This window comes from Stigmatopora nigra, unplaced genomic scaffold (assembly GCF_051989575.1).
Source record: "Stigmatopora nigra isolate UIUO_SnigA unplaced genomic scaffold, RoL_Snig_1.1 HiC_scaffold_25, whole genome shotgun sequence".
Taxonomy (NCBI): Eukaryota; Metazoa; Chordata; class Actinopteri; order Syngnathiformes; family Syngnathidae; genus Stigmatopora; species Stigmatopora nigra.
The window spans coordinates 1,493,107-1,518,748 of record NW_027551604.1 but is presented as its reverse complement, the minus strand read 5'-3'; the positions used below and the strand labels follow the sequence as shown (position 1 = coordinate 1,518,748).

Sequence of the window (25,642 nt, the reverse complement as noted above, 5' to 3'; positions counted from 1 at the left end):
ATTAAAAGAACTGGATTAAAAGCCTTGAATATTCTGTTTTTTATAGATCTAAAACAATGTTTATTTTAGAATTTTTTAAAATATATTTTTGGGGTTTTATAGAATGATTTTTGAACTAAAAATACAGAAAAAAATGGATTAAAAATGACAATTATTGATTTAAAAGGGGGAAAATAAGGAAATATAATATCCATTTATAGTTTTCATTTTTATTTGATCCTAAAACAGAAAGTTGGCACTCATGATTGACTTTCCAGGTGTCAAAGTGGCGGCCCGTGGGCCAAATGGGGCCCGCCACATCATTTTGTGCGGCCCGACAAGTCAATCATGAGTGCCCACTTTCTGTTTTAGGATCAAATTATAATAAAGGGTATAGATGTATATTAAATTTCCTGATTTTACCCCTTTTAAATCAATAATTGTAATTTTTAATCAATATTTTTCTGTATTTTTAGTTTAAAAATAATTTCGTAAAATCTAAAAATATAGTACAAAAAAAACTAAAATAAACATTGTTTTAGATCTATAAAAAACCTGAATATTCAGGGGTTTTAATTTAGTTATTTTCATTCCATTTATAAAAAAATATAAATATTATATCTAAAATGTATCTTAAATTTCCTGATTTTCCCTTTTTAAATCAATAATTATCATTTTTCAATCCATATTTTCTATGTTTTTAGTTAAAAAATCATTTTGTAAAATCTAAAAATATATTTAAAAAATACTAAAATAAACATTGTTTTAGATCTATAAAAAAACTAAATATTCAAGGCTTTTAATCTAGTTCTTTTAATCCATTTATTTAAAAAAAATCTAAATATTATATCTAAAATGTATATCAAATTTCCTGATTTTCACCCTTTTAAATCAATAGTCATTTTTTAATCCATTTTTTCCGTTTTTAGTTCAAAAATCATTTTGTGAAATCTAAAAAATATTAAAAGCTAAAGTAAACTTTTTAAACTAATAATTCTAATTTTTTAATCATTTTTTCTGCAATTTTAGTTCAAAATAATTTCGTAAAATCTAAAAATATATTTAAAAAATACTAAAATAAACATTGTTTTAAATCTATAAAAAACTGACTATTCAAGGCTTTTAATCCAGTTCTTTTAATCCATTTATATTAAAAAAAAATCAAAATATTACATCTAAAATGACCCAGCCCACATGAAATCAAGTTAACATTAAAACGACCCTCGAACCAACCCGAGTCTGCCACCCTTGATATAGACCAGATCTGGGCAAACTACGGCCCGCGGGCCACATACGGCCCGCTAGGCTTTTTATTTATCCTTTTTGTTTCTTGTGTTTTACAGCCCTTCTATCTTTTTTTAAATAACATTTTAATATTTCTTAATACATTCCTTTTTACTTAACTTTGTACTTAATACTTCTTACTTCAATGATGAGTGATGAGTATGTTAATACTTTGGTCCTTTTTTTCTGTTTATGTTTCATATGTACTGTTAACGGATGCACTTTTTTATATGTATCGTATCTTGTGCAGACCCCGCCCATCTGTCAAATTTTTAAAGTCAAGTCAAGTTTGCCCACCCCTGATATAGACTGTCATAAAATTTCACCTTCAATCAATTACAATGCAAACCCTATGTTGATTTCCAACTAAAGCATTCAATCCCCTAATAATCCATCCTCCCTACTTGACCCATATTTTCCCTCCAAACCCATCAATCCACAACGGCCCCCAATGCATCTTTAAACCCCCCCAAAAAAGTATTTTCCACTCACAAGTAGCGAGTGGGCTGTGGCGTTTTAATAAGCAAGCGTTCCTGGCGCTCATGTCACATTGCGACATGCCGACTGCCACCTTTGGCTCCGGCGTCCCCCCGGCTTAAACTTCATCAAGCACGTGCAGGAATAACCAATTTTCGCACACCTGCCGTGAAATGCCTTTCAATATACTGCTTGCCCGCTAGCAATTTTCCTTCTCACTCGAATCGGGGGGGTGTGGGGTCGGGGGGGCCTATAGCTGCCTTGCAGATACTCGCCCTCGGGGGCGTCATTATTCCAGACACGGGAGTAATGGAGCTCTGGGTCTACTACCTACCTGGCCGCCATGGCCGCGTTTTTTTCATATTGAAATGGAAGCAAAAAAGCAGTGCTCAGAACACTGTTAATAAAAAAGAAAAAGCCACAAAATGCCAACGGGCTTTGCGGATGGGATTATGAGAATTGGCCAAAAGTCAGGGGAAGTAAAGGAGGGGAGGGCGGGGCTTTTGGACTTGCTTTGCCAGTTCCCAGAATACAAGGAGGTTTTTTTTTCTCCTGCCAATCACAACCAGATGTGCTACCAATTCAGATCTGTCACTCCTCACTTGCTCTCTTCGAAAAGGCAACAACAAGTCAGACAAAAAATAGATCCGCCATCTCTGGCGGGGCCGTGTAATCACAAGGGGCCCCCTGGAAAAAAAAAAAATTGTGGATGATGACAACAAGGCTAGGCTTCTTATTGGTCATTTTGCCTTTTGGGGGAAGTGTGGAGGCGGGCTAAAGCCGAGGTGACGATGAGTGGTTGGGGTCTTGGAGGCGGGGGTTATCTGAGACTGATTGTGTGAGAAGTGGGTGGGGTTTTGGAAGAGGATGACAAGTGGGTGGGGCCTTGGAAGAGGATGACAAGGGGGTGGGGCCTTGGAAGTGGAGGAAATCCAGGCATGAATTTGTGATGAGTAGGCGTGGCTTTGAACGTGGAGGGTACCTGAAAGTGTGGCAAGTGGGTGGGGCCTTGGAAGAGGATGACAAGTGGGTGGGGCCTTGGAGGTGGAGGGCATCCAGGTCCGAATATGTGGAAAAGTGGGTGTGGCTTTGGAAGATGACAAGTGGGTGGGGCATTTGATTTGGAAGAAAACCAGGCCTGATTTGTGACAAGTGGGCAGGGCCTTGGAAGAGGATGACAAGTGGGTGGGGCCTTGGAGGTGGTGGGCATCCAGGTCCAAATATGTGGAAAAGTGGGTGTGGCTTTGGAAGATGACTAGTGGGTGGGGCCTTGGAGTTGGAAGAAAACCAGGCCTGAAATTGTGACAAGTGGGCGGGCCTTGGAAGAGGATGACAAGTGGGTGGGGCCTTGGAGGTGGAGGGCATCCAGGTCCGAATATGTGGAAAAGTGGGTGTGGCCTTGGAAGATGACAAGTGGGTGGGGCGTTTGAGTTGGAAGAAAACCAGGCCTGAAATTGTGACAAGTGGGCGGGCCCTTGGAAGAGGATGACAAGTGGGTGGGGCCTTGGAGTTGGATGGCATCCAGGTCCGAATGTGTGGAAAAGTGGGTGTGGCTTTGGAAGATGACAAGTGGGTGGGGTATTTGATTTGGAAGAAAACCAGGCCTGAAATTGTGACAAGTGGGCGGGCCTTGGAAGAGGATGACAAGTGGGTGGGGCCTTGGAGGTGGAGGGCATCCAGGTCCAAATATGTGGCAAAGTGGGTGTGGCTTTGGAAGATGACAAGTGGGTGGGGCCTTGGAGGTGGAGGGCATCCAGGTCCGAATATGTGGAAAAGTGGGTGTGGCCTTGGAAGATGACAAGTGGGTGGGGCCTTTGAGTTGGAAGAAAACCAGGCCTGGAATTGTGACAAGTGGGCGTGGCCTTGAAGGTGGAGGGTAAACAGACCTGAAGGTGTGACAAGTGGGTGGGGCATTGGAAGTGGAGGGCATCCAGGTCCGAATGTGTGGAAAAGTGGGTGTGGCCTTGGAAGCAGATGGCTTCCAGGTCCAAATGTGTGACAAGTGGGTGCGGCCTTGGAGGAGGAAGAAAAGTGGGCGGGGCCTTGGAGGCAGAGGACATCCAGGTCCAAATGTGTGACAAGTGGCTCGGGTCTTGGAGGAGGACGACAAGTGGGCGGGGTCTTGGAAGTGGACGACATCCAGGGCCTGAATGTATGACAAGTGGGCGGGCCTTGGAGTAGGACAACGGGTGGGCGGGGCCTTGGAGGCAGAGGAAAAGCATTCTCTGCGGGACGTTTGGGACAGGTACGCCTTCCACCAGGAAAGTGCAAAACACTGCCGCTGAGGCAACAGTCAGCCTAGGGGTGTTTTTCATTTCATCTTTCCCCTAAATATTTAACAAGAACACAATGTATGCCCTTCGGCTAGCGGGAGGCTACGGCAATAGCTTACAAAAAAAAATGGCAGCTTGTCTTTTAGCGTGAATGAGGGATGTTACAAGAGGTTACATTTAAATATTAATTGGATTGAATTGAATGCTTTTATTGTCATTTTTTACGAGTATTATGAGATATAGGAGGTCAATGGTAATTGGAAAGTACTGCTTATTTAGAGAAAAAAATCTATCCCCTCTATTTTTTTTAAATGACATTTTAATATTTCTTAATACATTCCTTTTTACTTTATACTTTATACTTTGTACTTTAATGATGAGTATCTTAATCTTTTAGTCCTTTTTTTTCGGTTTATCTTTCATATGTACTGTTAACGGATGCACTTTTTTATATGTATCCTATCTTCTGTTCTGACCCCGCCCATCTCTCACATTTTTAAAGTCATTAAGACCCCCCCAACCCCCAAAATTAGCCCACCCCTATTCTAACCACACCCAATTTAAACAGAACTAACCATCACTAACAACCAACCAATCAAATGCCAAAGAAGTACTTAAAAATCAATCAAAAACCTCCAATAAACAAACCCTATAAAGACATCTCCACTCAACACACATACCCGTCAAAACAAAATCCTAGCCATGCCCTCCCCGTGACTCTCCGTGACGGCGCGGAACCGATTGAACCACCATTGAAACTCCGCCCCCTTCCCCCCACAACCCCAAGTGAACAGGGCACTAATTGAAATGGAGGACTGGTGTTTAGCCCTCGGAACCTCCGGCCCCGTTAGCCCGGACTCACAGACTGTTAAAGCAGCTACACAGAGAATATTATGTGTTCTGTTATTGTGTCTTTAGGGCTGTAGGGACTATTTGCCATCCCTATTAAGTAGACTGACTGGTGGTTGGGCAGTACGCCTGGTTGGCTGTCTCGCCTTGTGTAAGTGTGTGTGTTGTGTTGGTATTATTATCAATGTGTGTATGGATGGAGGACGCCTGAGGCAGACTAGTGGAGCCAGAGCGCTGCTGGTGTTGTCCACAAATGCCTCACATTCACTGACCCTCACCAGCGTAATGACTTTGGGGTTAATTCCTCTAGAATGGTGTGGCCCTCAAAGGGAAAACGACTGGAGACAAATAGAAAAGACTAGGCTAAAGAAACAAGGGATCTTTTTGGGGGGGCCTGAAGGGGAGGGGGGATATTTCGATCTTATACTCGGGGATGATTTCTTTCTAGTTTTTGTTTTTGGGGGTACTGTTGTAATAAATAATCAACGGGGTAGTATTACTGCCAGATATGCAAGAGAAGATGGTTTTGTTTCATTGTAGAGGGGTATTTTGACATATGACTGAGTGTTTTGACATACGAGGATTTGAGATGGGAGTAAAGTTTTGGGGAAATGTTTATCTTGAGATATGAGAAATGTTTATCTTGAGATATGAGAAATGTTTATCTTGAGATATGAGTAACATTTCGGGGAAATATTTATCTTGAGATACGAGTACAATTTTTAGCAAATGTTTATCTTGAGATAGAGTAACATTTTGAGCAAATATTTGTCTTGGAATACGAGTAAAATTTCAGGCAAATGTTTATCTTTAGATATGAGTAAACAAAAATTGTAAATATTTATCTTGAAATATGGGAAACATTTTGAGTAAATTATTTTTAAGTTGTTTATGTTGTTATGATACGTTATCTTTTTTCCTTTTTTGGCCTGAAGGGGGTGGGGGTGGGGGGGTTTCGATCTTATACTCGGGATGATTTCTTTCTAGTTTTTGTTTTTGGGGGAGTGTTGTTGTGATAAATAATCAAAGGGGGGAGAGGGAGTTTAACTGCCAGATATGCATGAGAAGATGGCTTTGTTTCATTGTATAGGGGTAGTTTGAGATACGAGTGAGTGCTTTGACATAGGAGGATTTGAGATGGGAGTAAAGTTTTGGGGAAATGTTTATCTTGAGGTGAGAGTAAAATTTCGGGCGAATGTTTATCTTGGGATATGAGTAAAATTTCGGGCAAATGTTTGTCTTGAGTTACGAGTACATTTTTTAGCGAATTTATTTTGAGATACGAGTAAAATTTTGAGCAAATGTTTATCTTGAGATACGAGTAAAGTTTTAGGGAATTTATTCTGAGATACGAGTAAAATTTTTGGGAAATATTGATCTTGAGGTACGAGTAAATTTTTTTGCAAATTTATCTTGAGATATGAGTAAAATGTTGGCAAGTATTTATCTTGAGATACGAGTAACATTTCGAGCAGATATTTATCTTGAGATACGAGTAAAATTTCAGGAAAATGTCTTGAGATATGAGAAAAAATTGCAAATATTTATATTTAGGTACAAGTACAATTTCAGGCAAATGTATGTCTTGAGATATGAGAAGTAAATTGCAAATATTTGTCTTGATACCAGTAACATTTTTAACATGTTTATCTTGAGATATGAGTAACATTTTTAGCAAATGTTTATCTTGAGATACGAGTAAAATTTTGAGCAAATGTTTATCTTGAGATAGGAGTAAAATTTCGGGCAAATATTTATCTTGATAGGAGTAAAATTTTGGGCAAATATTTATCTTGCGATATGAGGACTTTTTTAGCATAAATTTATATTGAGATAAGAGTAAAATTTTTAGCAAATATTTATCTCTTGATACGAGTACATTTTCGGACAAATTCATTCAAGTTGTTTATGTTATGTTACGAGCACGTTGCCGTGCAAAAAGTCAACCTGAAAGGGTTGGGACAATCAATATTTAGAGCAAATGAAGAGAAAGATGATGTGTTTTGATCAAAAACGATCAAAAAAGTTGACAAACAGGCCTTGCGGTTCAATGGGATCGTCTGTTTGTCACCAGAGCCGATGGGTTAATGCTTTTGTGAGCCGCGGATGTTTTTTCAAACTAATTTTAAAACCCGGACAAATGTTGCTTTGTTTCCATAAATCATGTGCGGAAACCTAGTTGCGACAAACGTCATGTTTTTAGATGAGACAAGAGACTATTTGTTTCACTTTGCCTTTGACGCACCAATCGAAAGCAGCTCTTCATCCAAGGTCGACTTGGATGAAAATAAGGTTTTGCGAGGGCCATTGGCAACGCCGCCACACTTGCATACACTCACTCTTGGATTCGCCATTGAATTGAATGCTTTTATTGTACATAAGTACATAAGTATCATGAGATTTAAAGCTTCACCACCAAGTGCACAGATAACAACAAACATATACTCTTACATAAATAGTAACAATAAATAATCAATAAGTAAGTCAAATAATACATAAGTAGTCAACATTACAACAAACTAAAAGATAAATGATCAATAAATAATCCTTATCAATCAATAAATAGGTAGTCAACATAGATAAGTAGTAGTCAACATAGATGAGTAGTCTGATACATAAATTAGTAGTCAACATAGATTAGTAGTCAACACCATAGATAAGTAGTCGTCAACATCATGGATAAGTTGTAGTCAACATCATAGATAAGTTGTAGTCAACATCATAGATAAATAGTAGTGTAGTCAACATCATAGATAAATAGTAGTGTAGTCAACATCATAGATAAATAGTAGTCTAGTACAAATACTAGTCAACATTATAGATAAATAGTAGTCAACATCATAGATAAATAGGAGTCTAGTACAAATAGTAGTCAACATCATAGATAAATAGTAGTCAACATCATAGATAAATAGTAGTCAACATCATAGATAAATAGTAGTCAACATCATAGATAAGTAGTCTGGAACATCATAGATAAGTAGTCTGGAACATCATAGATAAGTAGTCTGGAACATCATAGATAAGTAGTCTGGAACATCATAGATAAGTAGTAGTCTGATAAGTAGTAGTCTGGAACATCATAGATAAGTAGTAGTCTGATAAGTAGTAGTCTGGAACATCATAGATAAGTAGTCTGGAACATCATAGATAAGTAGTCTGAATAATAAATATGTAACATAGATAAGTAGTCAACATCATAGATAAGTCCTCCCACGTTCTCTGTCCTTGAGTCTGTTTGTTTTGGTTATTATGGTCTTGTATTCTCTAGTATATTGTGTATTTTAATTCTATAAGGTTATTCTTGTTATCTATGTTTTGACCAGTTCATTAATTACAAACAATAGTTTTTTCACATGCCGAAACATGTCAAGTGACTAAAACCTAAAAAAAACCTGATATCGTCTGTTATAATCTAACCAATCAAAACATATTATTACATCCAACTGACAAAAGACTTGTTTCACATTACAATCAATGCCCGAATCTTCAAATCATTATTTTCCCCAGTAAATTAAATTAATTTTCCAATAAAATAATTGTGATTCATTTCCTAGTGTATTCTGTAGCATGCCCAGAAAACCATCATGATAATCTTAGAAAAATAAATAAAAATAATTATATTCCAAGCAAAAAACAGATGTGACCACTTATATTCATCTGAATTATAAAAATAATTAGTTTTCATTAAAAAAGAATCCAGAAATATCAACCAAAATTGAATTTCCTAGTCATAAATAGTACTTTATCCTCTCATATTTTTGCCCACAGCCAAATAGGATTAAAACATTTTGACAGTTTAATCTGTGATTTCTTTTATTTTGTTGTTTTGGTGGAAAAAAATGTCACGTTTTTTTGTCACCACGACACGATCTGATCCTTCCTCATTTCTTTTGAAAGGATTTTACAAGCTGCCATAATCTAGCTGCTCTCTCACGCTAACTCTCTCGACGTTTCTCATAGATTGCTAAAGTTAAAAATAATTCCACCACCACAAATGGTTGAAAAAGCCGCCAGGCAGCGTTTTTTTCAGCGTTTTTTTCCGCTTTACTTCCCGTCTCAGAAATACTCGCCACAAATGTTTTTTAAGGTGGCTAGCAAAGATCACGCAGGAGCAATTTAGCCACAAAAAGCTAACGACTCAACTCCATTCGCAATTGTCCATCCATCTATCCATCCAAGACCCCCCTACCCCCAACCCTAGCCCCCCCTATTGCCCATTAAGTGATTTGCGGGCTCGCGTTTGAGTAGGACTCTGCATCCTCCATTTGTGTGACATTTCTCAAGATGGAGATAGAAGTTAAGTACTGTCATAACCCCTTCCTAGTTTCACTCCGTTGATACTGTCAGAGAAATTGTTGTCTGGAAATAATGTTTTCAAATGAAATAAATCACAGTGAACTGCAATGTGGCACAATAATACTGCTAAACTAAAAAAACACAATGTCCAACCATTGGATCCATTTAGACTTGTGCTAAAATTAGCCTAGCATGCATGTTTTTGGAATGTGGGAGGAAACTGGAGTACCCGGAGAAAACCCACGTGGTGACAACATGCAAACTCAACACAGTTTGAGGTTCTAACCCAGACTATGGGCAAACTACGGCCCGCGGGCCGCATCCGGCCCGCTAGGCTTTTTAATCCGGCCCACCGATGTTGTTCAAATATTTTTTGCCCCAAGATGGCGCCGTCACGCGGAAACCAGTTGCAGTAGCTCTGTCCACTCTTATTTGTTTTTGGTGTTTTACAGCCCCTCCATCTTTTTTTAAATGACATTTTAATATTTCTTAATACATTATTTTTTTACTTTATACTTTGTACTTTATACTTTAGTGATGAGTATGTTAATAGTTTAGTCCGTTTTTTCAGTTTATGCTTCTTATCTACTGTTAACGGATGCACTTTTTTATATGTATCTTATCTTGTGCTGACCCGGCCCATCCGTCACTTTTTTAAAAATAATCTGCTTCGCCCCAAAAAATCCAAAACAATGGCTGGCTCTAGAGGTGACTGTAAAGTAGTGAGTACTTCATACCTGGAAATCAATAGCAATTACCATAATTTCACCACTATAAGGCGCACTTAAAGGTCTTAAATTTTCTCCAAAATAGACAGTGCGCCTTATAATACAGTGCGCCTTATATATGGAAAAAATGTCATTCATTGAGGGTGCGCCTTATAATGCGGTGCACCTTATAGTGGTGAAAATACGGTATTTTCCATTGCAGCCATCCCACCAAAAAGCACATATTTTTTTGGGTGCCCTTCAAATATATACAATATTAAATATGTAAAATATTTTTGAAAAAGTCTGCGTGTTGCAGTGAAACATGACAAATAAAATGTCTTACAGCGGATTTCTGTCACGGTGCGAGTTAAAGCCTTTGAAAAAAAAACGTCTCGAAATGATTCACATGTCTTGTAGGCTTTAGAACAAGCTGTGTTTTTTTGCGTTTTTAAGTACTGTCCACAAAAACGGACGTCTCGTCAGCTTTGGGAATTTACTTGCCAAAAAAAAGTCTTGATTTGGGTCAAGGAGTCAATCCCTAGTAGGTTTTCGGTCCTCCATGTTTGTAGTTTTCATTTTCTTCACATGCATTCATGAGTTTTCTCTCAAAAAGATACGTTTTAGACTGGTTGAACACTAAAATTAACCTTGATTGTCATCTCCTTGTACTTAACCAAATGATTTGTGCCGTTTCCTATTGCTCTAGCACCCCCACGGCCATTATGAACTTGAGCAAATCTACAAAAAACTTCAGTCAGGCTCCTTTTTCCTTTTTCAAAATGTAGCGTTCCAAAAACGATTGAAGGGATATTTTTTGGGGGCCGTTTGATGTCGGATAATGGTCTAGTTAAGTCTCTGGATCAATTTTTCTATAATAATATTCAGAACTGAATTCAATATAGTGTAAAAATAGTCATGAGTTGACTATTTTTTGTATTTAAACGAACTTTCAAGGCTAAAATTTGCAACGTATTCCAATGATTGATGCCATCAAACCAATGTACCGTCAACAGGGGGGAATTGCTTTTTTTCCCACTCAAAGTAAACATTCTCATCGGATCACCCAGAGTTTCTGTGGGTTAATTGTGCCTACGTACCAAAGAATAGAGAACGTAACACCACGGGAGGTATACGAATGGAGAAGGAAAGATTGCAATGCGAGTGGTGGCTACAGCGAAGGGAAATTAGCATGGGCTTTCTTTCATCTTTCTTTCCCTCGGCCCTTTCGTCACTGGAGGGAGGCTTTCAACTTTTAGTCGGCGTCTTCTCTCTCTCGGGGGTTTGGCTGCCTCCCCCACAATTCGCCCCCTCTCCAGCATTCGCCTTTTCGTTGAGATCAATTGACCTGACGCAATTAAATTTAGGGACCGAAACAGGCAGAAAAGACGGAAGGTAGCATCCAATGTAACATGCTATGGAGAAATAAAATCAAACCAAAACTGCTGTAAAACCTATCCTTCATATTACAGTGATCCCTCGGTTATCGCGGTTAATGGGGACCGGGAATTTCCGTGTAGTAGGGATGCTCCTTCAAAAATGCTTATGGTATTTTCAGGACTATAAGGCGCACTTAAAAGTCTTGAATTTTCTCGGAAATAGACAGTGTGCCTTATAATACAGTGCACCTTATAATACAGTGCGCCTTATAATACAGTGCGCCTTATAATACAGTGCGCCTTATAATACAGTGCGCCTTATATATGGGAAAAAAACCTGCTAAGGCTATTAACCCTGCCACAAAGCCTTTACTTAACCCTCCAAAACGAATGACTGGAAGGTCCTTCAGGTTTCAACATATCCATAAAAAAATGAAACCTTTAGCAGATGTTTTTGTCATTTTCTGACCCACCCGTTATGTTTTTTTTTTTTTTACCCAAGCATCTGTCAAAATCGCTTGTATTTTAGCCAGAAGGAATCAAGCAGAGAATCCAACAACATTGACGCGGCGTTACCCGTTTTTTTTTTTTTTGCGGAAAAGCGGCAGGACCACCGGGATTGATGAAGAGGTGTTGCATCTCCATTTGACAGTTTCCCCATTCAACTCACGGCAACGACTCCTCTTGTCTCGCATCCACTCGGAAGCGGCTGTGAGAGGGGAATCCATCACGCCATCCACCCGCGGCGAACCATTTTTTTTTTTTGCGTCCAAATAGAAAACGCCAAGCGCCAACCACATCTACATTTTCTACTCACCTTCAGGTGAACGCCAAAGTCCTCCCAATCCTCTTGTTGTTCTACTTATCCATCAACCGGTGGCCTGTTGACAAATCATTTTACTGTATATACTACAACCGGAGTGATTGCCGATACAACAACAGCGTTTGAACGGCTCCGGCGCCCTCGCAGAAATTATACGGTGTCTTGTTGTTGTTTTTTCTTGTCCATATAAGGACGTTAAAAGTTCAAAAGACACTATAGGGCGATACTTGTGCGGAAACATGACCATTTTTACTGGTTAGCGCCCCCTAGAGCAGGGAGTGGGAACTTTATTTTGTATTCCGGGTAAAGGCAATAACATTTTATATATATAAATGTTATTCCTTGAGAGCCATACTCAGAATTTCAACATCAATTCATTCATTTTCTGAAGCATTTTAATCCTCACAAGGGTTGCAGGGGTGCTGGAGCACATCCCAGCTGACTAAGGGAAAGATAACCTGAATCAGTGGGCAGCCAATCACAAGGCAGGAGGAGATAAAGGGCAACCAATCAAAGCTAGGTTTAGTCAATTTACAGTCTTTAACCAGCTAGCCTAGCCTAGCTTATTTTTGTAGTAGGAACCCGCAGTACCCTAAGAAAACCCACACATCCCCGGGAAGAACTTACAAACACCCCCCACAACCTGGATTCGAACCCAGAACCCAAGAGTTGCGAGTCCCATGTACCAACCAAATATCCACCCAATTTAGAACTCAAAATACATTAAAAAAATATCCTTTTTTTAGTCATTTCACCATATTTAACGCACAAAAAAATCTTAATTATTTTCTACAACATTCTTACGCTAATGCTAATCAACGACTATCATTAAAAGTATTCATAATAAAAAGAAAATATGCTTAGAAGCCCATTTTAGCTCACAATCTGCCCTCTAAAAGAGCCAAATACAGCTCCCGAGCCATATAGAAATGCTTTCCCCGGATTCTCACCTAGCATAAACTTTGACGACCTACTTGTTTTCGCTACATCCGTCAGCGCTGGTGCAAAGACGGCTCGTATTGACCGTCGTCCGCTCAATAAAGCTCGTGTTTACACTCCATGAAGTGGCCAATTTAGCCTATTTACATTTATTTTAAAATGGCCTACTGTCGATATCACTGTTTACATTTCAACCTGCACCTTCAAAACAACCTGAAGACATGACAACCACAATTATAGTTAACCATGCATTCATTTTTTAAAATGTATTTACCGTATTTTCACGAATATAAGGCGCACTTAAAAGTCTTAAATTTTCTCCAAAATCGACAGTGCGCCTTATAATCCAGTGCGCCTTAAATATCGAAAAAAATAAAAAAAAACAAAAATGAAAAACCACCACTGTGTAATATTAAAAAAACACAAACACCTGAACTGAATACTCAATACTGTTAAATATGCAGATGCCATCTTAGTTTACAAAATATTTCATCATATAGCTCCTCCCCCACTCCCAAGATTTTATACAAAAAAAATCCAAAACAATGGCTGGCTCTAGAGGTGACTGTGAAGTAGTGAGTACTTCATACCTGGAAGTCAATAGCAATTACCGTATTTTCACCACTATAAGGCGCACTTAAAAGTCTGAAATATTCTCCAAAATAGACAGTGCGCCTTATAATACAGTGCGCCTTATATATGGAAAAAATGTCATTCATTGAGGGTGCGCCTTATAATGCGGTGCGCCTTATAGTCGTGAAAATACGGTAGTCTTTTTTGTAGGGAGCGTACAACCCCTTGATCCCAAATCTGCCAGGTCGGCACGGCAACAAGTTATTATTTTATGAAGCAATAAAAATAGCTAAAATTAGCGGTTGGAGGCTCACGTTGTTCTAATTTTTAAAACATTTTGTTCCCACCTGGAAATGACATTGGAATTAAAAGTTTTGGAGTGTAAATTGATGACATTTCGCTGAAAGCTATTATTCATTTTTTTTTGCAAGTTATGGTTTGATAGGTCATCGTCAGGCGACCATTCCCGTCTGTCATCTGAATTTTGAATGGAAAATTAATGTCTTAAATATCATTGCAACAATTTTAAAGGGAGTACACATAGTAGTTGTCAATTTTACTTTCATGTAACTTACTTTTTTAGGTTCAGTTCTGTTGTATTTCGCTTTAATATACCATAAAATACATGTACAGTTTATTATTTCGACATCCTGGTTTTTATAATTTCAAATGTTTAAGATTTTTATGATCAAAAAGTGCACAATGACACTTTGCCTTACAAAAAATATCTTTTAGAACTTTAATTTTTGTTTTTTATTTTTAATTATATTTCAGTCTAATATGATGGTATACTATGATATTTAGATTTTTTTAATCTTATGAATGGATTAAAATAACTGGATTAAAAGACCGGAATATTCCGTTTTTTATAGATCTAAAACAATGTTTAATTTGAGATTTTTTTAAATATATTTCTAAATTTTCCAAAATTATTTTTGAACTAAAAACACAGAAAAATTGATTAAAAAATGACATTTATTGATTTAAATAAAATTTAATTATAAAGTTAAGCAGTCCTGTAATAGTGAAAAAATACCCAGTAAAAAAAATGTAATCCTATTTTTCAACTTCTTCTTCTATGGTTTAGTTTTTGGTAGAAACTCCAACATAGAAAATGTTCAAAATCCTCCAAAAAACCCAAAACATGTACCCCTAATCGATTCGTTATCTTTTTAGTCTTTACTTTGTGGGTTTTTCGGTGGTTTTCCACGACGGACTTTGACTGGGATTTGACGGAAAGTTCTGGAAAATCTTCTGTAATCCACTCGCACTTTTTGATCAAAGCTGCGTATTGCTTTTTAGTGGAAGTGACGGTTCAAAAACTTACTTTAGATTCTTCGGAATAGGCACTTTTTGGCTTGAATGTGTCATTTGGACGGAGGCGGAGGAAGACGGAAAATAAGACGGGGGTGAAGGAAATTGGCGCGCTGACTATCTTTTGTGTGGCGTGGCGCTTTTCTCGCACGTGTAATTGGTTGGAATGCAGAATTGAAAAATGGCTGACGTGTACGGCCAATATATAAAAAATGTGCATGTCAATTGATATCACAGCTAAAGCGCTTACATATATATGTTCATTAACATGAATACAGTGGTACCTTGAGATAGGAGCTTAATTCGGGCCTTGGTTGAGATCGTATGTCGATTTACTCGTAACTCAAATCAATGATTCCCATAGAAGTGAACTAAAAACTAATTAAGAAATAAATATTTACTCGAAATTGTACTCGTATCTCAAGATAAATATTTGCTCAAAATTTCACTCGTAGCTCAAGATAAATATTTGCTCAAAATTTGACTCGTATCTCAAGATAATTATTTGCTCAAAATTTTACTCAAAATTTTCGTCGTATCTCAAGAAAAATATTTGCTCAAAATTTTCCTCGTATCTCAAGATAAATAGTTGCTCAAACTTTACTCATATCTCAAGATAAATATTTGCTCAAAATTGTACCCTTATCTCAAGATAAATATTTGCTCAAAATTTCACTCGTATCTCAAGATAAATATTTACTCAGTTTTCCTCTTATCTCAAGATAAATATTTACTCAAAATTTTACTGTATCACAAGATAAATATTTACTAAAAATTTTACTTGTATCTCAAGATAAATATTTGCTCAAAATTTCACTCGTATCTCAAAATAAATATTTTCTCAAAATTTCCCCCTATCTCAAGATAAACATTTGCCCAAAATTTTACTCCTATCTCAAGATAAATATTTGCTCAAAATTTTCCTCGTATCTCAACATAAATATTTGCGAATTTTTTTAATCGTATCTCAAGATAATATTTGCTAGAAACTTTCCTCGTATGTCAAGATAAATATTTACTCAACATTTTCCTCTTATCTCAAGATAAATATTTGCCTAAAATTTTACTCTTATCCCAAATTGGTCTTATGTCAGGGCACTCGTATATCGAGGTATTACTGTACTTTTGTTCTTCCTACGAATGATCATGCATTGTTAATCCAATCAGCCAAAAAGCACGTTCTCTTACCAAGACTACTTTTGCGTATACTACAAGATATTTGCGTATACTATAAGATATTTGCCATAAGGGTTCAGGTCAAATTCCAATGACCAGTGCAAGGGGAAAAAAAACATGTCTGGGCTATGTTTACCCCTTGGGGGAAAGTGTGATTGAAATTCATGTGCTCCAGGGAACTGTCACCCCCCGAAAACCTTCGCTTTAACATGAAAGGCTTTTGACGAGAGGTTCTGAGACTCTCAACCCAAAAGAAGTCACCGTTGACCGCCATTGACGGGGAAAGATGTCTGATTCATTTTGACCGGCAGCCGTTACTATCCGTGTCCAGCAGTCAAAACGAATCAGACGTCTATGGCCGTCAGCGGCGCTCAAACGTGATTGTTTATGACGGATGGCGACGTATCAATGACGGATCTGCTGTCCATCTGAATGAGGTTAAAGTGTTTAGATTCTGAAAATGTCTAAACCCCTGAAGATCTGTGTTTACATAAAATAAACAGGTGGATTAACATGGGCTGTTTGTCCTGAAATGTTTGTTTGGTCTGTTACCGGTGCTTTTTGGCTCGTTTTTTTGTTTGTGTCTGGCCTTGATTTGACAGAAAGAGGCTGTAATAATTAATATGAATGGAAGTACATGTTTTTACTGTCATTATACAAGTATTATGGGATTTAAAGATTCACCACAAAGTTCACAAGTAATATAATAATCAGCAGATAAGTAATACATAACTAAGTTGTCACATAACTTGTAGTCAACAGCATAAGTGAAGCTACATTTTTAATAAATAATAATGATGAATAAATAAGTAATAGGTAGTCAACATAATAAGTAGTGGTCGACATAGATAAGTGGTCAACGTAGATAAGTGGTCAACGTAGATAAGTGGTCAACATATGTATGTTGCCTGCTCATGTATGTTGACAACTTATCTAAGTAGGCAACATACATAAGTAGGCAACATACATAAGTAGGCAACATACATAAGTAGGCAACATGCATAAGTAGGCAACATACATAAGTAGGCAACATACATAAGTGGGCAACATACATAAGTAGGCAATATACATAAGTAGGCAACATACATAAATATGTAGGTAACATACATTAGTCTCAACATACATAAATAGTCAACATACATAAGTAGTCAGCCGACTTAAGTAGTCAGCTGACTTAAGTAGTCAGCATACATAAGTAGTCAGCATACATAAGTAGTCAGCATACATAAGTAGTCAACATACATAAGTAGTCAACATACATAAGTAGTCAACATACATAAGTAGTCAACATACATAAGTAGTCAACATACATAAGTAGTCAACATACATAAGTAGTCAACATACATAAGTAGTCAACATACATAAGTAGTCAACATACATAAGTAGCCAACATACATAAGTTGTCTCACCATACAAAAGTAGTCTCAACATACATAAGTAGTCTCAACATACATAAGTAGTCTCAACATACATAAGTAGTCTCAACATACATGAGTAGTCAACATAAATAAGTAGTCAACATACATAAGTAGTCAACATACATATGGAACATGGATAAGTAGGCAACATATATAAGTAGGCACCGTGGATAAGTAGTCAACATACCTACATAGTCAACATAGATAAGTACGCCACATACATAAGTAGTCAACATAGATAATTTGGCCACTTACATAAGTAGACCACATACCTACGTTTTTAGTGCAAAACAAGAAATGAGTCTAGATTAGACCCTCCTAGGTACCAAACCCAAGGTAAGTATGGTGACAGCTCTGAGAAAGAATCTGTCCTTGAGTGTGTTTGTTTTGCTGTTATGGTCCTGTCGCAGCTGCCAAAGGGCAGCAGGTTGAATAGTGGAAGTCCGGGTGTGTCTTTTATGGTATTTGTATTGGCCTGATGATCAATTTCATTGGATGACAAGGCCACTGTGGGTGAACTTTTCCCACACACCAGGTCGACAAACCCGCATTGCTACCTGCTAATCCTCTATATCCCATTCAGCTTTAATTTAAAGACATTTGTCGCTGTCTGTTTGCAGGGACGACGTACCGATTCGCTCATTTGTCGCTACTGCTGCATTGTTAAATGACTCCTCGCTAGGATATTAGTCTGCTATCAAGTGTCTGGTAAGTTATTATCTTTTCATATTTTTTATTTTTTCAAACTGTCTCCAAGTGAAGTTGTTTAATAAGAAAAACTAATGCGCAAAACATCAGCATAATTCTTTATTTCAGTTAGCATCAAGTGATAACTGTAATTTGTTTAGCAAAGAATGATTGGTCACATGATATTTAATTGAAATATTTTTAATAGTTCCTTAATAAAATTACATATTGTATGTAGTAAATTGTAACGCTAAACCTAAATATTAAAAATTATTGTGCACTCAATAGAAAACATGTAATTTATAGCTATCTTAATGTTATTATACAATAGCCGATGCTATTATGTAAGAGCTAGCAGTTTAAAATATTAATAAATATGAAAAAAATCTAAAAATTAATATCGGAAAGACTTGAAATTCTAATATATTAATAAAAATAAGGGTTTTATTTTGAGCCAGATCAATTATGAAGCAATATATAGCTCTAAATGGATGTTTTCGCTATGCTAGCATTGCATGCTAGCTGCTTGCTAGTTGCCATGTTTGAAGTTTTTGATCCATGTGGCGTTTAAATCATTCGCTGAATTAAAAATTAATATTTATCCTTTGGATTGTAATCGTTTACCAAATTATTCTTTAGATACCTTTATTTTTTTGGGCGGGGGTGACGTAGTTGTGCCTGGAATACATCAAATTTGTTAGCTAATGGTTCCCCATAGACACTGCTTTTGAGTAGAACATAATTATGTTGATTTAATACAGCAAAAAATGCTTTTAAATTGGATAATTTTAGGTAATTCATGTTTACAAATGGATAGAATAGACATTTTCTGTTGTAGCTGTTAGTGAAAAGTGTCACTACAACGAGAAAAGACGATTGATGGACTGTAAAATAGCTATTGATGTTCTTCTGAAAAAAAATAGTGAGTCAGCATTGATTCCACAGTCTTGGTTCACTGTAGGAAACTTTGTTTTGAACTTAGAAGAGGTAACGTGCTCGCCCGGTGTTGTTTTTTGACTGTTGGCGCCGGTGTTGTGCTCCCAGACAAGGATTATTTAATAGCTTTTTCCACCAAGTTGAGGTCAAGTCAACTTTTTCTTCTCTGTTGTGGTCCTTTTATTAGAAAGCCAGGGAGTCAACTTATCTGTCTTGTGTTATCTCAGCATTGCTAGCGACGTAGCGTTAGCCCAGGCAGCCGTGACAGGATATTGATGGGCTTCTTTTTACCCCCCCCCCCCCCTTACTTTCCCCATTTTGCCCAAAACTAGCATTCCATTCCACATCTCCTTCAACACCATCTCTGGCTGCAAAGAGATACTTTTATGTAAAAAAACATATATATCATATTAGCTCGCATATTAGCCGACTTCGCGTATAAGCCGTACCCTCAAAATTGCTTTAAAATTGGTGAATTTGACAATTTCTCGAGTATAAGCACCCCTCCCCCCCAATTCACAATTCACGCCTAAATATTCATGGTTTTAATAGGGAGTACAAATGTTTTACTTTGAAGGGAAAATCGTAAGAAAACTTATCGCACATTGTATTTCTGAGCATCCATGTTGAAAAAACAGCTGTACCCTTAAAATTGCCTCAAAGTCGTTGAATTTGAAAATTTCTCGAGTATAAGCCGCCCCCTGATTGACAATTTTCACCTCCATATTCACGGTTTTAATAGGGAGTACAAATGTTTTACTTTGAAGGTAAAATTTTTAAAATTTCCTCAAAATCATTGAATTTTACAATTTCTCGAGTATAAGCAAGTATTTTATGCATGATACAGTTGATTTTTCACATTTATTTTTCTTGAATTTCATTCACTGACGTCAAAATAAATTTTGTTAGCGAATTTGTTCACGATTTATACATGATGTGGTTAATTTTTTGAAACAATTTTTTCTTGAATTTCATCCATTGACGTCAAAATTTATTTTGTTAGTGAATTTTTTCACTTTTTTTGCATGATCCGGCAATTTTTTTACATTTATTTTTCTTGAAATTCATTCATTGACATCAAAATAAATTTTGTTAGTGAATTTTTTCACGTTTTATGAATGATACAGTTAATTTTTTAAATTTATTTTTCTTGAATTTCATTCATTGACGTCCAAATCAATTTTGTTAGTGATTTTTTTCACGTTTTATACATGATAAATTTAAAATTTTCTATAATTTCATTTATTGACCACAAAATAAATTTTATTTAGCATTTTATCTGTTTATCTTTTCTCTATTTTGACAGAAATGACCATACTCTTGCATGTCAAGTCTAATTTATGCGCATATAAGCCCTACCATTGATTCAGTCATAATCTTTTTCGTTACAAATACGGCTTATATGCGAGAAATTACATTCAAATTACTCATTTACCCTAAAAATGTAACAGTTAAGTCTAATTTATGCGCATATAAGCAGTACCCTCGATTCAGTCATCATATTTTCAATCAACATATACGGCTTATATGTGAGAAAATACATTAAACCTATAATTTCGAACATTTTTACACATTTTTCCCCCAAAACTAAAAGTAAAAGCTAAAAGATGGATGCCGCTAGTCCTTTGCGTGTGGCCTGTTAACATAAGTGAGTGGCTGTCATCCATTTTGTTAGCATCGACACTTTTCTCCGGACAGCCCTGCGGAGAAGGGATCGCTTGTCGCCTTGTCAGGCTGTTGTTTTGTGCCCAGAGGGTGACGGAGGCTAGCAAAGAGCGCTACCGCCTGCATCTTTCATTCCCGCAAAGATCCAGGGAGGGCATTGGTAGCAATTTTTGCAGCAGATCGGAGCATCCATGTGGAAAAAAAACCCACATTTTATCAAAGCTTCGCTTCAGAGAGTAACTGGTCACGACTCGTTTTTAAAAGGTGGTCGCGTGGGGGCGTGGCCGATTGCCGAAGTGGGCGGGGGAAGTTTTGATGGGGGTCATAGAGCAGGGGTGTCAAACTCCCTTTAGTCTGCGAGCCGAATACAGCTTAGTTTGAGATCAAGTGGGCCGGACCAGTAAACTCATTGCAAAATGACATAGAACTAACAATAAACCCACTTTTTTTTTCATTTGTATTAGTCACTAATACTAATAATTAGTGCAAAGAATGAGTAAATTATCAAAATGTTTATTAACAGAATTTTCTTGTTAGGGTTGGGGTTGGGGTTAGGGTTAGGGTTAGGGTTAGGGTTAGGGTTGGGGTTGGGGTTAGGGTTGGGGTTGGGGTTAGGGTTGGGGTTAGGGGTTAGGGTGTGTTTAAATACAAAATGGTTAGGGTTGGGGTTAGGGTTAGGGTGTGTTTAAATACAAAATGGTTTTGGTGTGTTTAAATACTAAAGGGTTAGGGTTGGGGTTAGGGTTAAGGTTAGGGGTTTGGGTGTGTTTAAATACAAAATGGTTAGGGTTAGGGTTCAGGTTCGGGTTCAGGTTAGGTTTAGGGTTAGGGGTTTGGTGTGTTTAAATACAAAATGGTTAGGGTTAGGGTTCGGGTTCGGGTTCAGGTTAGGTTTAGGGTTAGGGGTTTGGGTGTGTTTAAATACAAAATAGTTAGGGTTGGGGTTAGGGTTTGTGTTTTGGTTAGGGTTAGGGTTAGGGTGTGTTTAAATACAAAATGGTTAGGGTTAGGTTTAGGGTTAGGGGTTTGGGTGTGTTTAAATACAAAATGGTTTTGGTGTGTTTACATACAAAATGGTTAGGGTTGGGATTAGGGTTAGGGTGTGTTTAAATACAAAATGGTTAGGGTTAGGGTTGGGTTTAGGGTTAGGGGTTTGGGTGTGTTTAAATACAAAAGGGTTAGGGTGTGTTTAAATACAAAATGGTTAGGGTTATTGTTAGGGTTAGGGTTCGGGTTAGGGCTAGGGTTAGGGGTTTGGGTGTGTTTAAATACAAAATGGTTTTGAGTTGTTCAAATACAAAAAGGTTAGGTTGTGTTTAAATACAAAAGGGTTAGGGTTGGGGTTAGGGTAAGGTTAGAACTTAATTTCATCCTGTATTCTGGAAATTTCTTGGTTGCAGTAGCAATACAGACACAAAAGACATTGTAGACCTAGTTGACAAAAAAAGATAGACATTCTGTAAAACACTAAAAACAAATAAGAATGGACAATGAAATTTAACGGGTGATCGCATAGTCAACGAGCTAGGCTGTCACTGAATGACTTCTCAACTACTCGCACTTAAAAAAAAAATGAAAAAGAACAAATTATAAGGCAGCATGGCCAACTTTAAAGATTCCGTAACATGAAAATAAACACTTCTCCCGACAATATAGCAACTTAAATTCTCTCATGTTACAACGATGGGGATATTGCCCTGTGTAATCACCGGCTTTTTGATACCTTAACAATAAAACCCTTAAAGCTAGCCACGCAAACCCGTAGCCCAGCTCCACATGGCGCCTCTTGGAAAAAAAAACAGAGCGAGATAAAGAAATACAGTAAATAAAATGCCTTTTCTCAGTCTTCAGTCTTTCTCTGCATGATCTGTGCCCTCCTGTGGATGGTAATGATGCTCCCTGAAGGATTATCTGAAGGGAAAATATGTTTCTAGGCTGTACGCCTAGCTAGCTCGATTTGCTAGCTAATGGACTTCGTTTTTTTAAAAGAAACTCTGGCTAATTAAATGTCAGTCATTTTTTAGATAGTAGATCTCACATAAACTCTTGAAAGTAACAGTTTTCCCCAATTTCATGGTGTGTGTGTGTGTGTCACATTTAATTACCGTATTTTCACGACTATAAGGCGCACCGCATTATAAGGCGCACCCCCAATGAATGACATATTTTCCATATATAAGGCGCACTGTATTATAAGGCGTACTGTCTATTTTGGAGAAAATTGAAGACTTTTAATTGCGCCTTATGGTGGTGAAAATACGGTCATTGCTATTGACTTCCAGGTATGAAGCACTCACTACACAGTCACCTTTAGAGCCAGCCATTTTGGATTTTTGGATTTTTTGGTATAAAATCTTGCAGTGGGGGAGGAGCTATATGATGGAAGATGTTGTAAACTAAGATGGCATCTGCATATTTTACAGTATTGAGTATTCAGTTTAGGCGTTTGTGTTTTTTTAATATCCGACAGTGGTGGTTTATCGTTTTTGGTTTTGTTTTTTTTCCATATATAAGGCGCACTGGATTATAAGGCGCACTGTCTATTTTGGAGAAAATTTTAGACTTTCATGTGCGCCTTATAGTCCTGAAAATACGGTACTTAAAGTACTAGGAGTAAAGTTATGACATTTTATTGGAAGAAAATCCATTTTCATTGTATTTTTAGTGAATAAATCATTGATCACTGCATGTTTCCAGAACTCTGATTAGCTGCCGACCAATCAGAGTGAACTAAATTTTTTAGCAAAGTTAGCTAGCTAACACAAGTAGTATTTTTCATGAGGAAAAACCATGGTAGGTTATCTTTGTCCATATAGTACTTGAGTACTATATTTGTGATATTTAATAAATATATACTTTTTGATAACTATACAGGCCATAAAAACATTTAAAGCATATATTATGGTAATAATAATAGTGGTGATTCTACTTGGCGGTTTTTCGTACATGTTTAGTCTACAAAATCAGCGATAATCGAGGGATCACTGTAGATTAATTTATTCCAAATTAAATCTCAACCACCATTAAAAATTATGAAATAATCCTTAAAACCCATGTTCAAATGTCTAAAAAAATGCCCCTCCCCTTTCTACCAAAACTTAGTTAATGTCACCCCCCAAAAACAACATTTTTATAGTGAATTTCCATACTTATTACAATAAAATGCTGTAAAACACAGTCCGTTTTTTGTCCACCTAATCAATATTCAATCCCTGTCTTCAAAATAACAAAATAAAAAATAAAATATCTGTCATATGACCTCTTGTCAACCAAGGTTGGGTTCAACAATCACATATTTTGACATAAAAATATATTTTTTTAGTGCAAGTGAGCAATCAAAGCCGACTTTTTCATTGATTGACCATGACAATTTTAAGCAGCTTTTGTTTTCTTGTACATTTCAAAGCCCCTCCCCCTTTTATAAAGCCCCTCCCATCAAATTCACTGGCCCCGCCTCCTTTTAATGTGATTGAAAAAAACATATTTCCGCTCTAAGCACTAAATTCCATCTTTATTCACCAAAAATCCCAATTTTTTATATATTTTTTTGTATTATCTTTATTCCCCGCCTTATCCCTTTAAGACCCATCTGTCGGAACCCCGTCCATTTCCACCGTTGACCCCCATAAAGACCCGAGTAAGAGGATTGGTCTCTCCACGGCGTCAAACTAAATCATGGCGCCGCTCTATATAGGATAAAGAGCTTTGATATTAAATGTATTAAAAAAAAAAGAAAATAAAATGACGTCCAGCCGTTGACTGTAAGCTTTTTTTGGGTGATTAATGCTTCCTGCTTCCGTAGCATTGTGTTTCCGAGTGTAGCTCGTATGTCTTTGTCATAAAAATGGCGGTGTTTGTATTCACGGCCAAGTGAGGGGGGGGGGGGGGGGTTTAGGGCCGTGTATCTCGTCAAATAATCGCTTGACCTTCAAAAGGAGAGCTGTAGTAGTACCTTGAGATATGAGTGTCATGTGTTTCGGGGCTGAGCTCGTATGTCAAATTTATTTCTTCCATATTAAATAAGTACTCTTATTTTTTTTTGTTTATATTTCTTATTTGTAACTAAAAAAACCTTATTTTTCTCGCTCATATGTCCTATTTGTAACAAAAAAAATGATGACAGATTAAACGATGTCCGATACCGTCATTTATTTCAAAATAGAGGAAAGATAAAAAGATCAAACACTAAAGAAAATGAATTTTTATGTCTATAAATGAAATTCAATAAAAAAATACTGTATCTTGCTTAAGAAATAACTAACAAAAAATGATGACCAAATCAAAAAAGACGAAATGACATAACCGATACGCCGATACACTAATTTATTACAAAATAGAGAAAAGATAAACAGATAAAACGGAAAAAAATACATCTAAAATTAAATCCAATAAGAAAATTAACTGTATTTTGCATTAAAGAAAATAACAAAAAATGACAACCGCAAGGTGACAAAGACAAAGCAACATAACCGATACGCCGATTCGCTCATTTATTACAAAATAGAGAAAAGATAAACAGATAAAAAAATTACATCTATAAATGAAATTCAACAAAAAAATTACCTATCTTGCACAAAAAATAACAAAAAATGACAACTGTATCAAGCCTATGGCTTATATGCACATAAATTAGACTCATAAAATTAAACAGATAAAATGCAAAAAAAATGTACGTTGATGAATGAAATTCAACAAAAAAATAAACTATATCTTGCTTAAAAAATAACCAAAAATGACAATAGACTTAACATGAACCATGTCAAATTCATCCCGTATCTCAGTGTAAGATTTACTTAGAATTTTCCTCTTATCTCAAATTCGTCGTATGTCTGGAACACTCGTATGTCAACAACCGAAACGCAAA

At 36.9% G+C, this 25,642-nt stretch overlaps 1 protein-coding gene across 1 annotated transcript in view; it reads left to right on the top strand.

Moving 5' to 3' along the window:
- plxnb2b (plexin b2b) overlaps positions 1-25,642 on the top strand; it is a 212,354-nt gene that overhangs the window by 100,822 nt on the left and 85,890 nt on the right. The window contains exon 4 of the mRNA XM_077711073.1: positions 18,111-18,198. The gene's annotated coding sequence lies outside the window, so the exon portion shown is untranslated. The remainder of the gene's footprint in view (positions 1-18,110; positions 18,199-25,642) is intronic.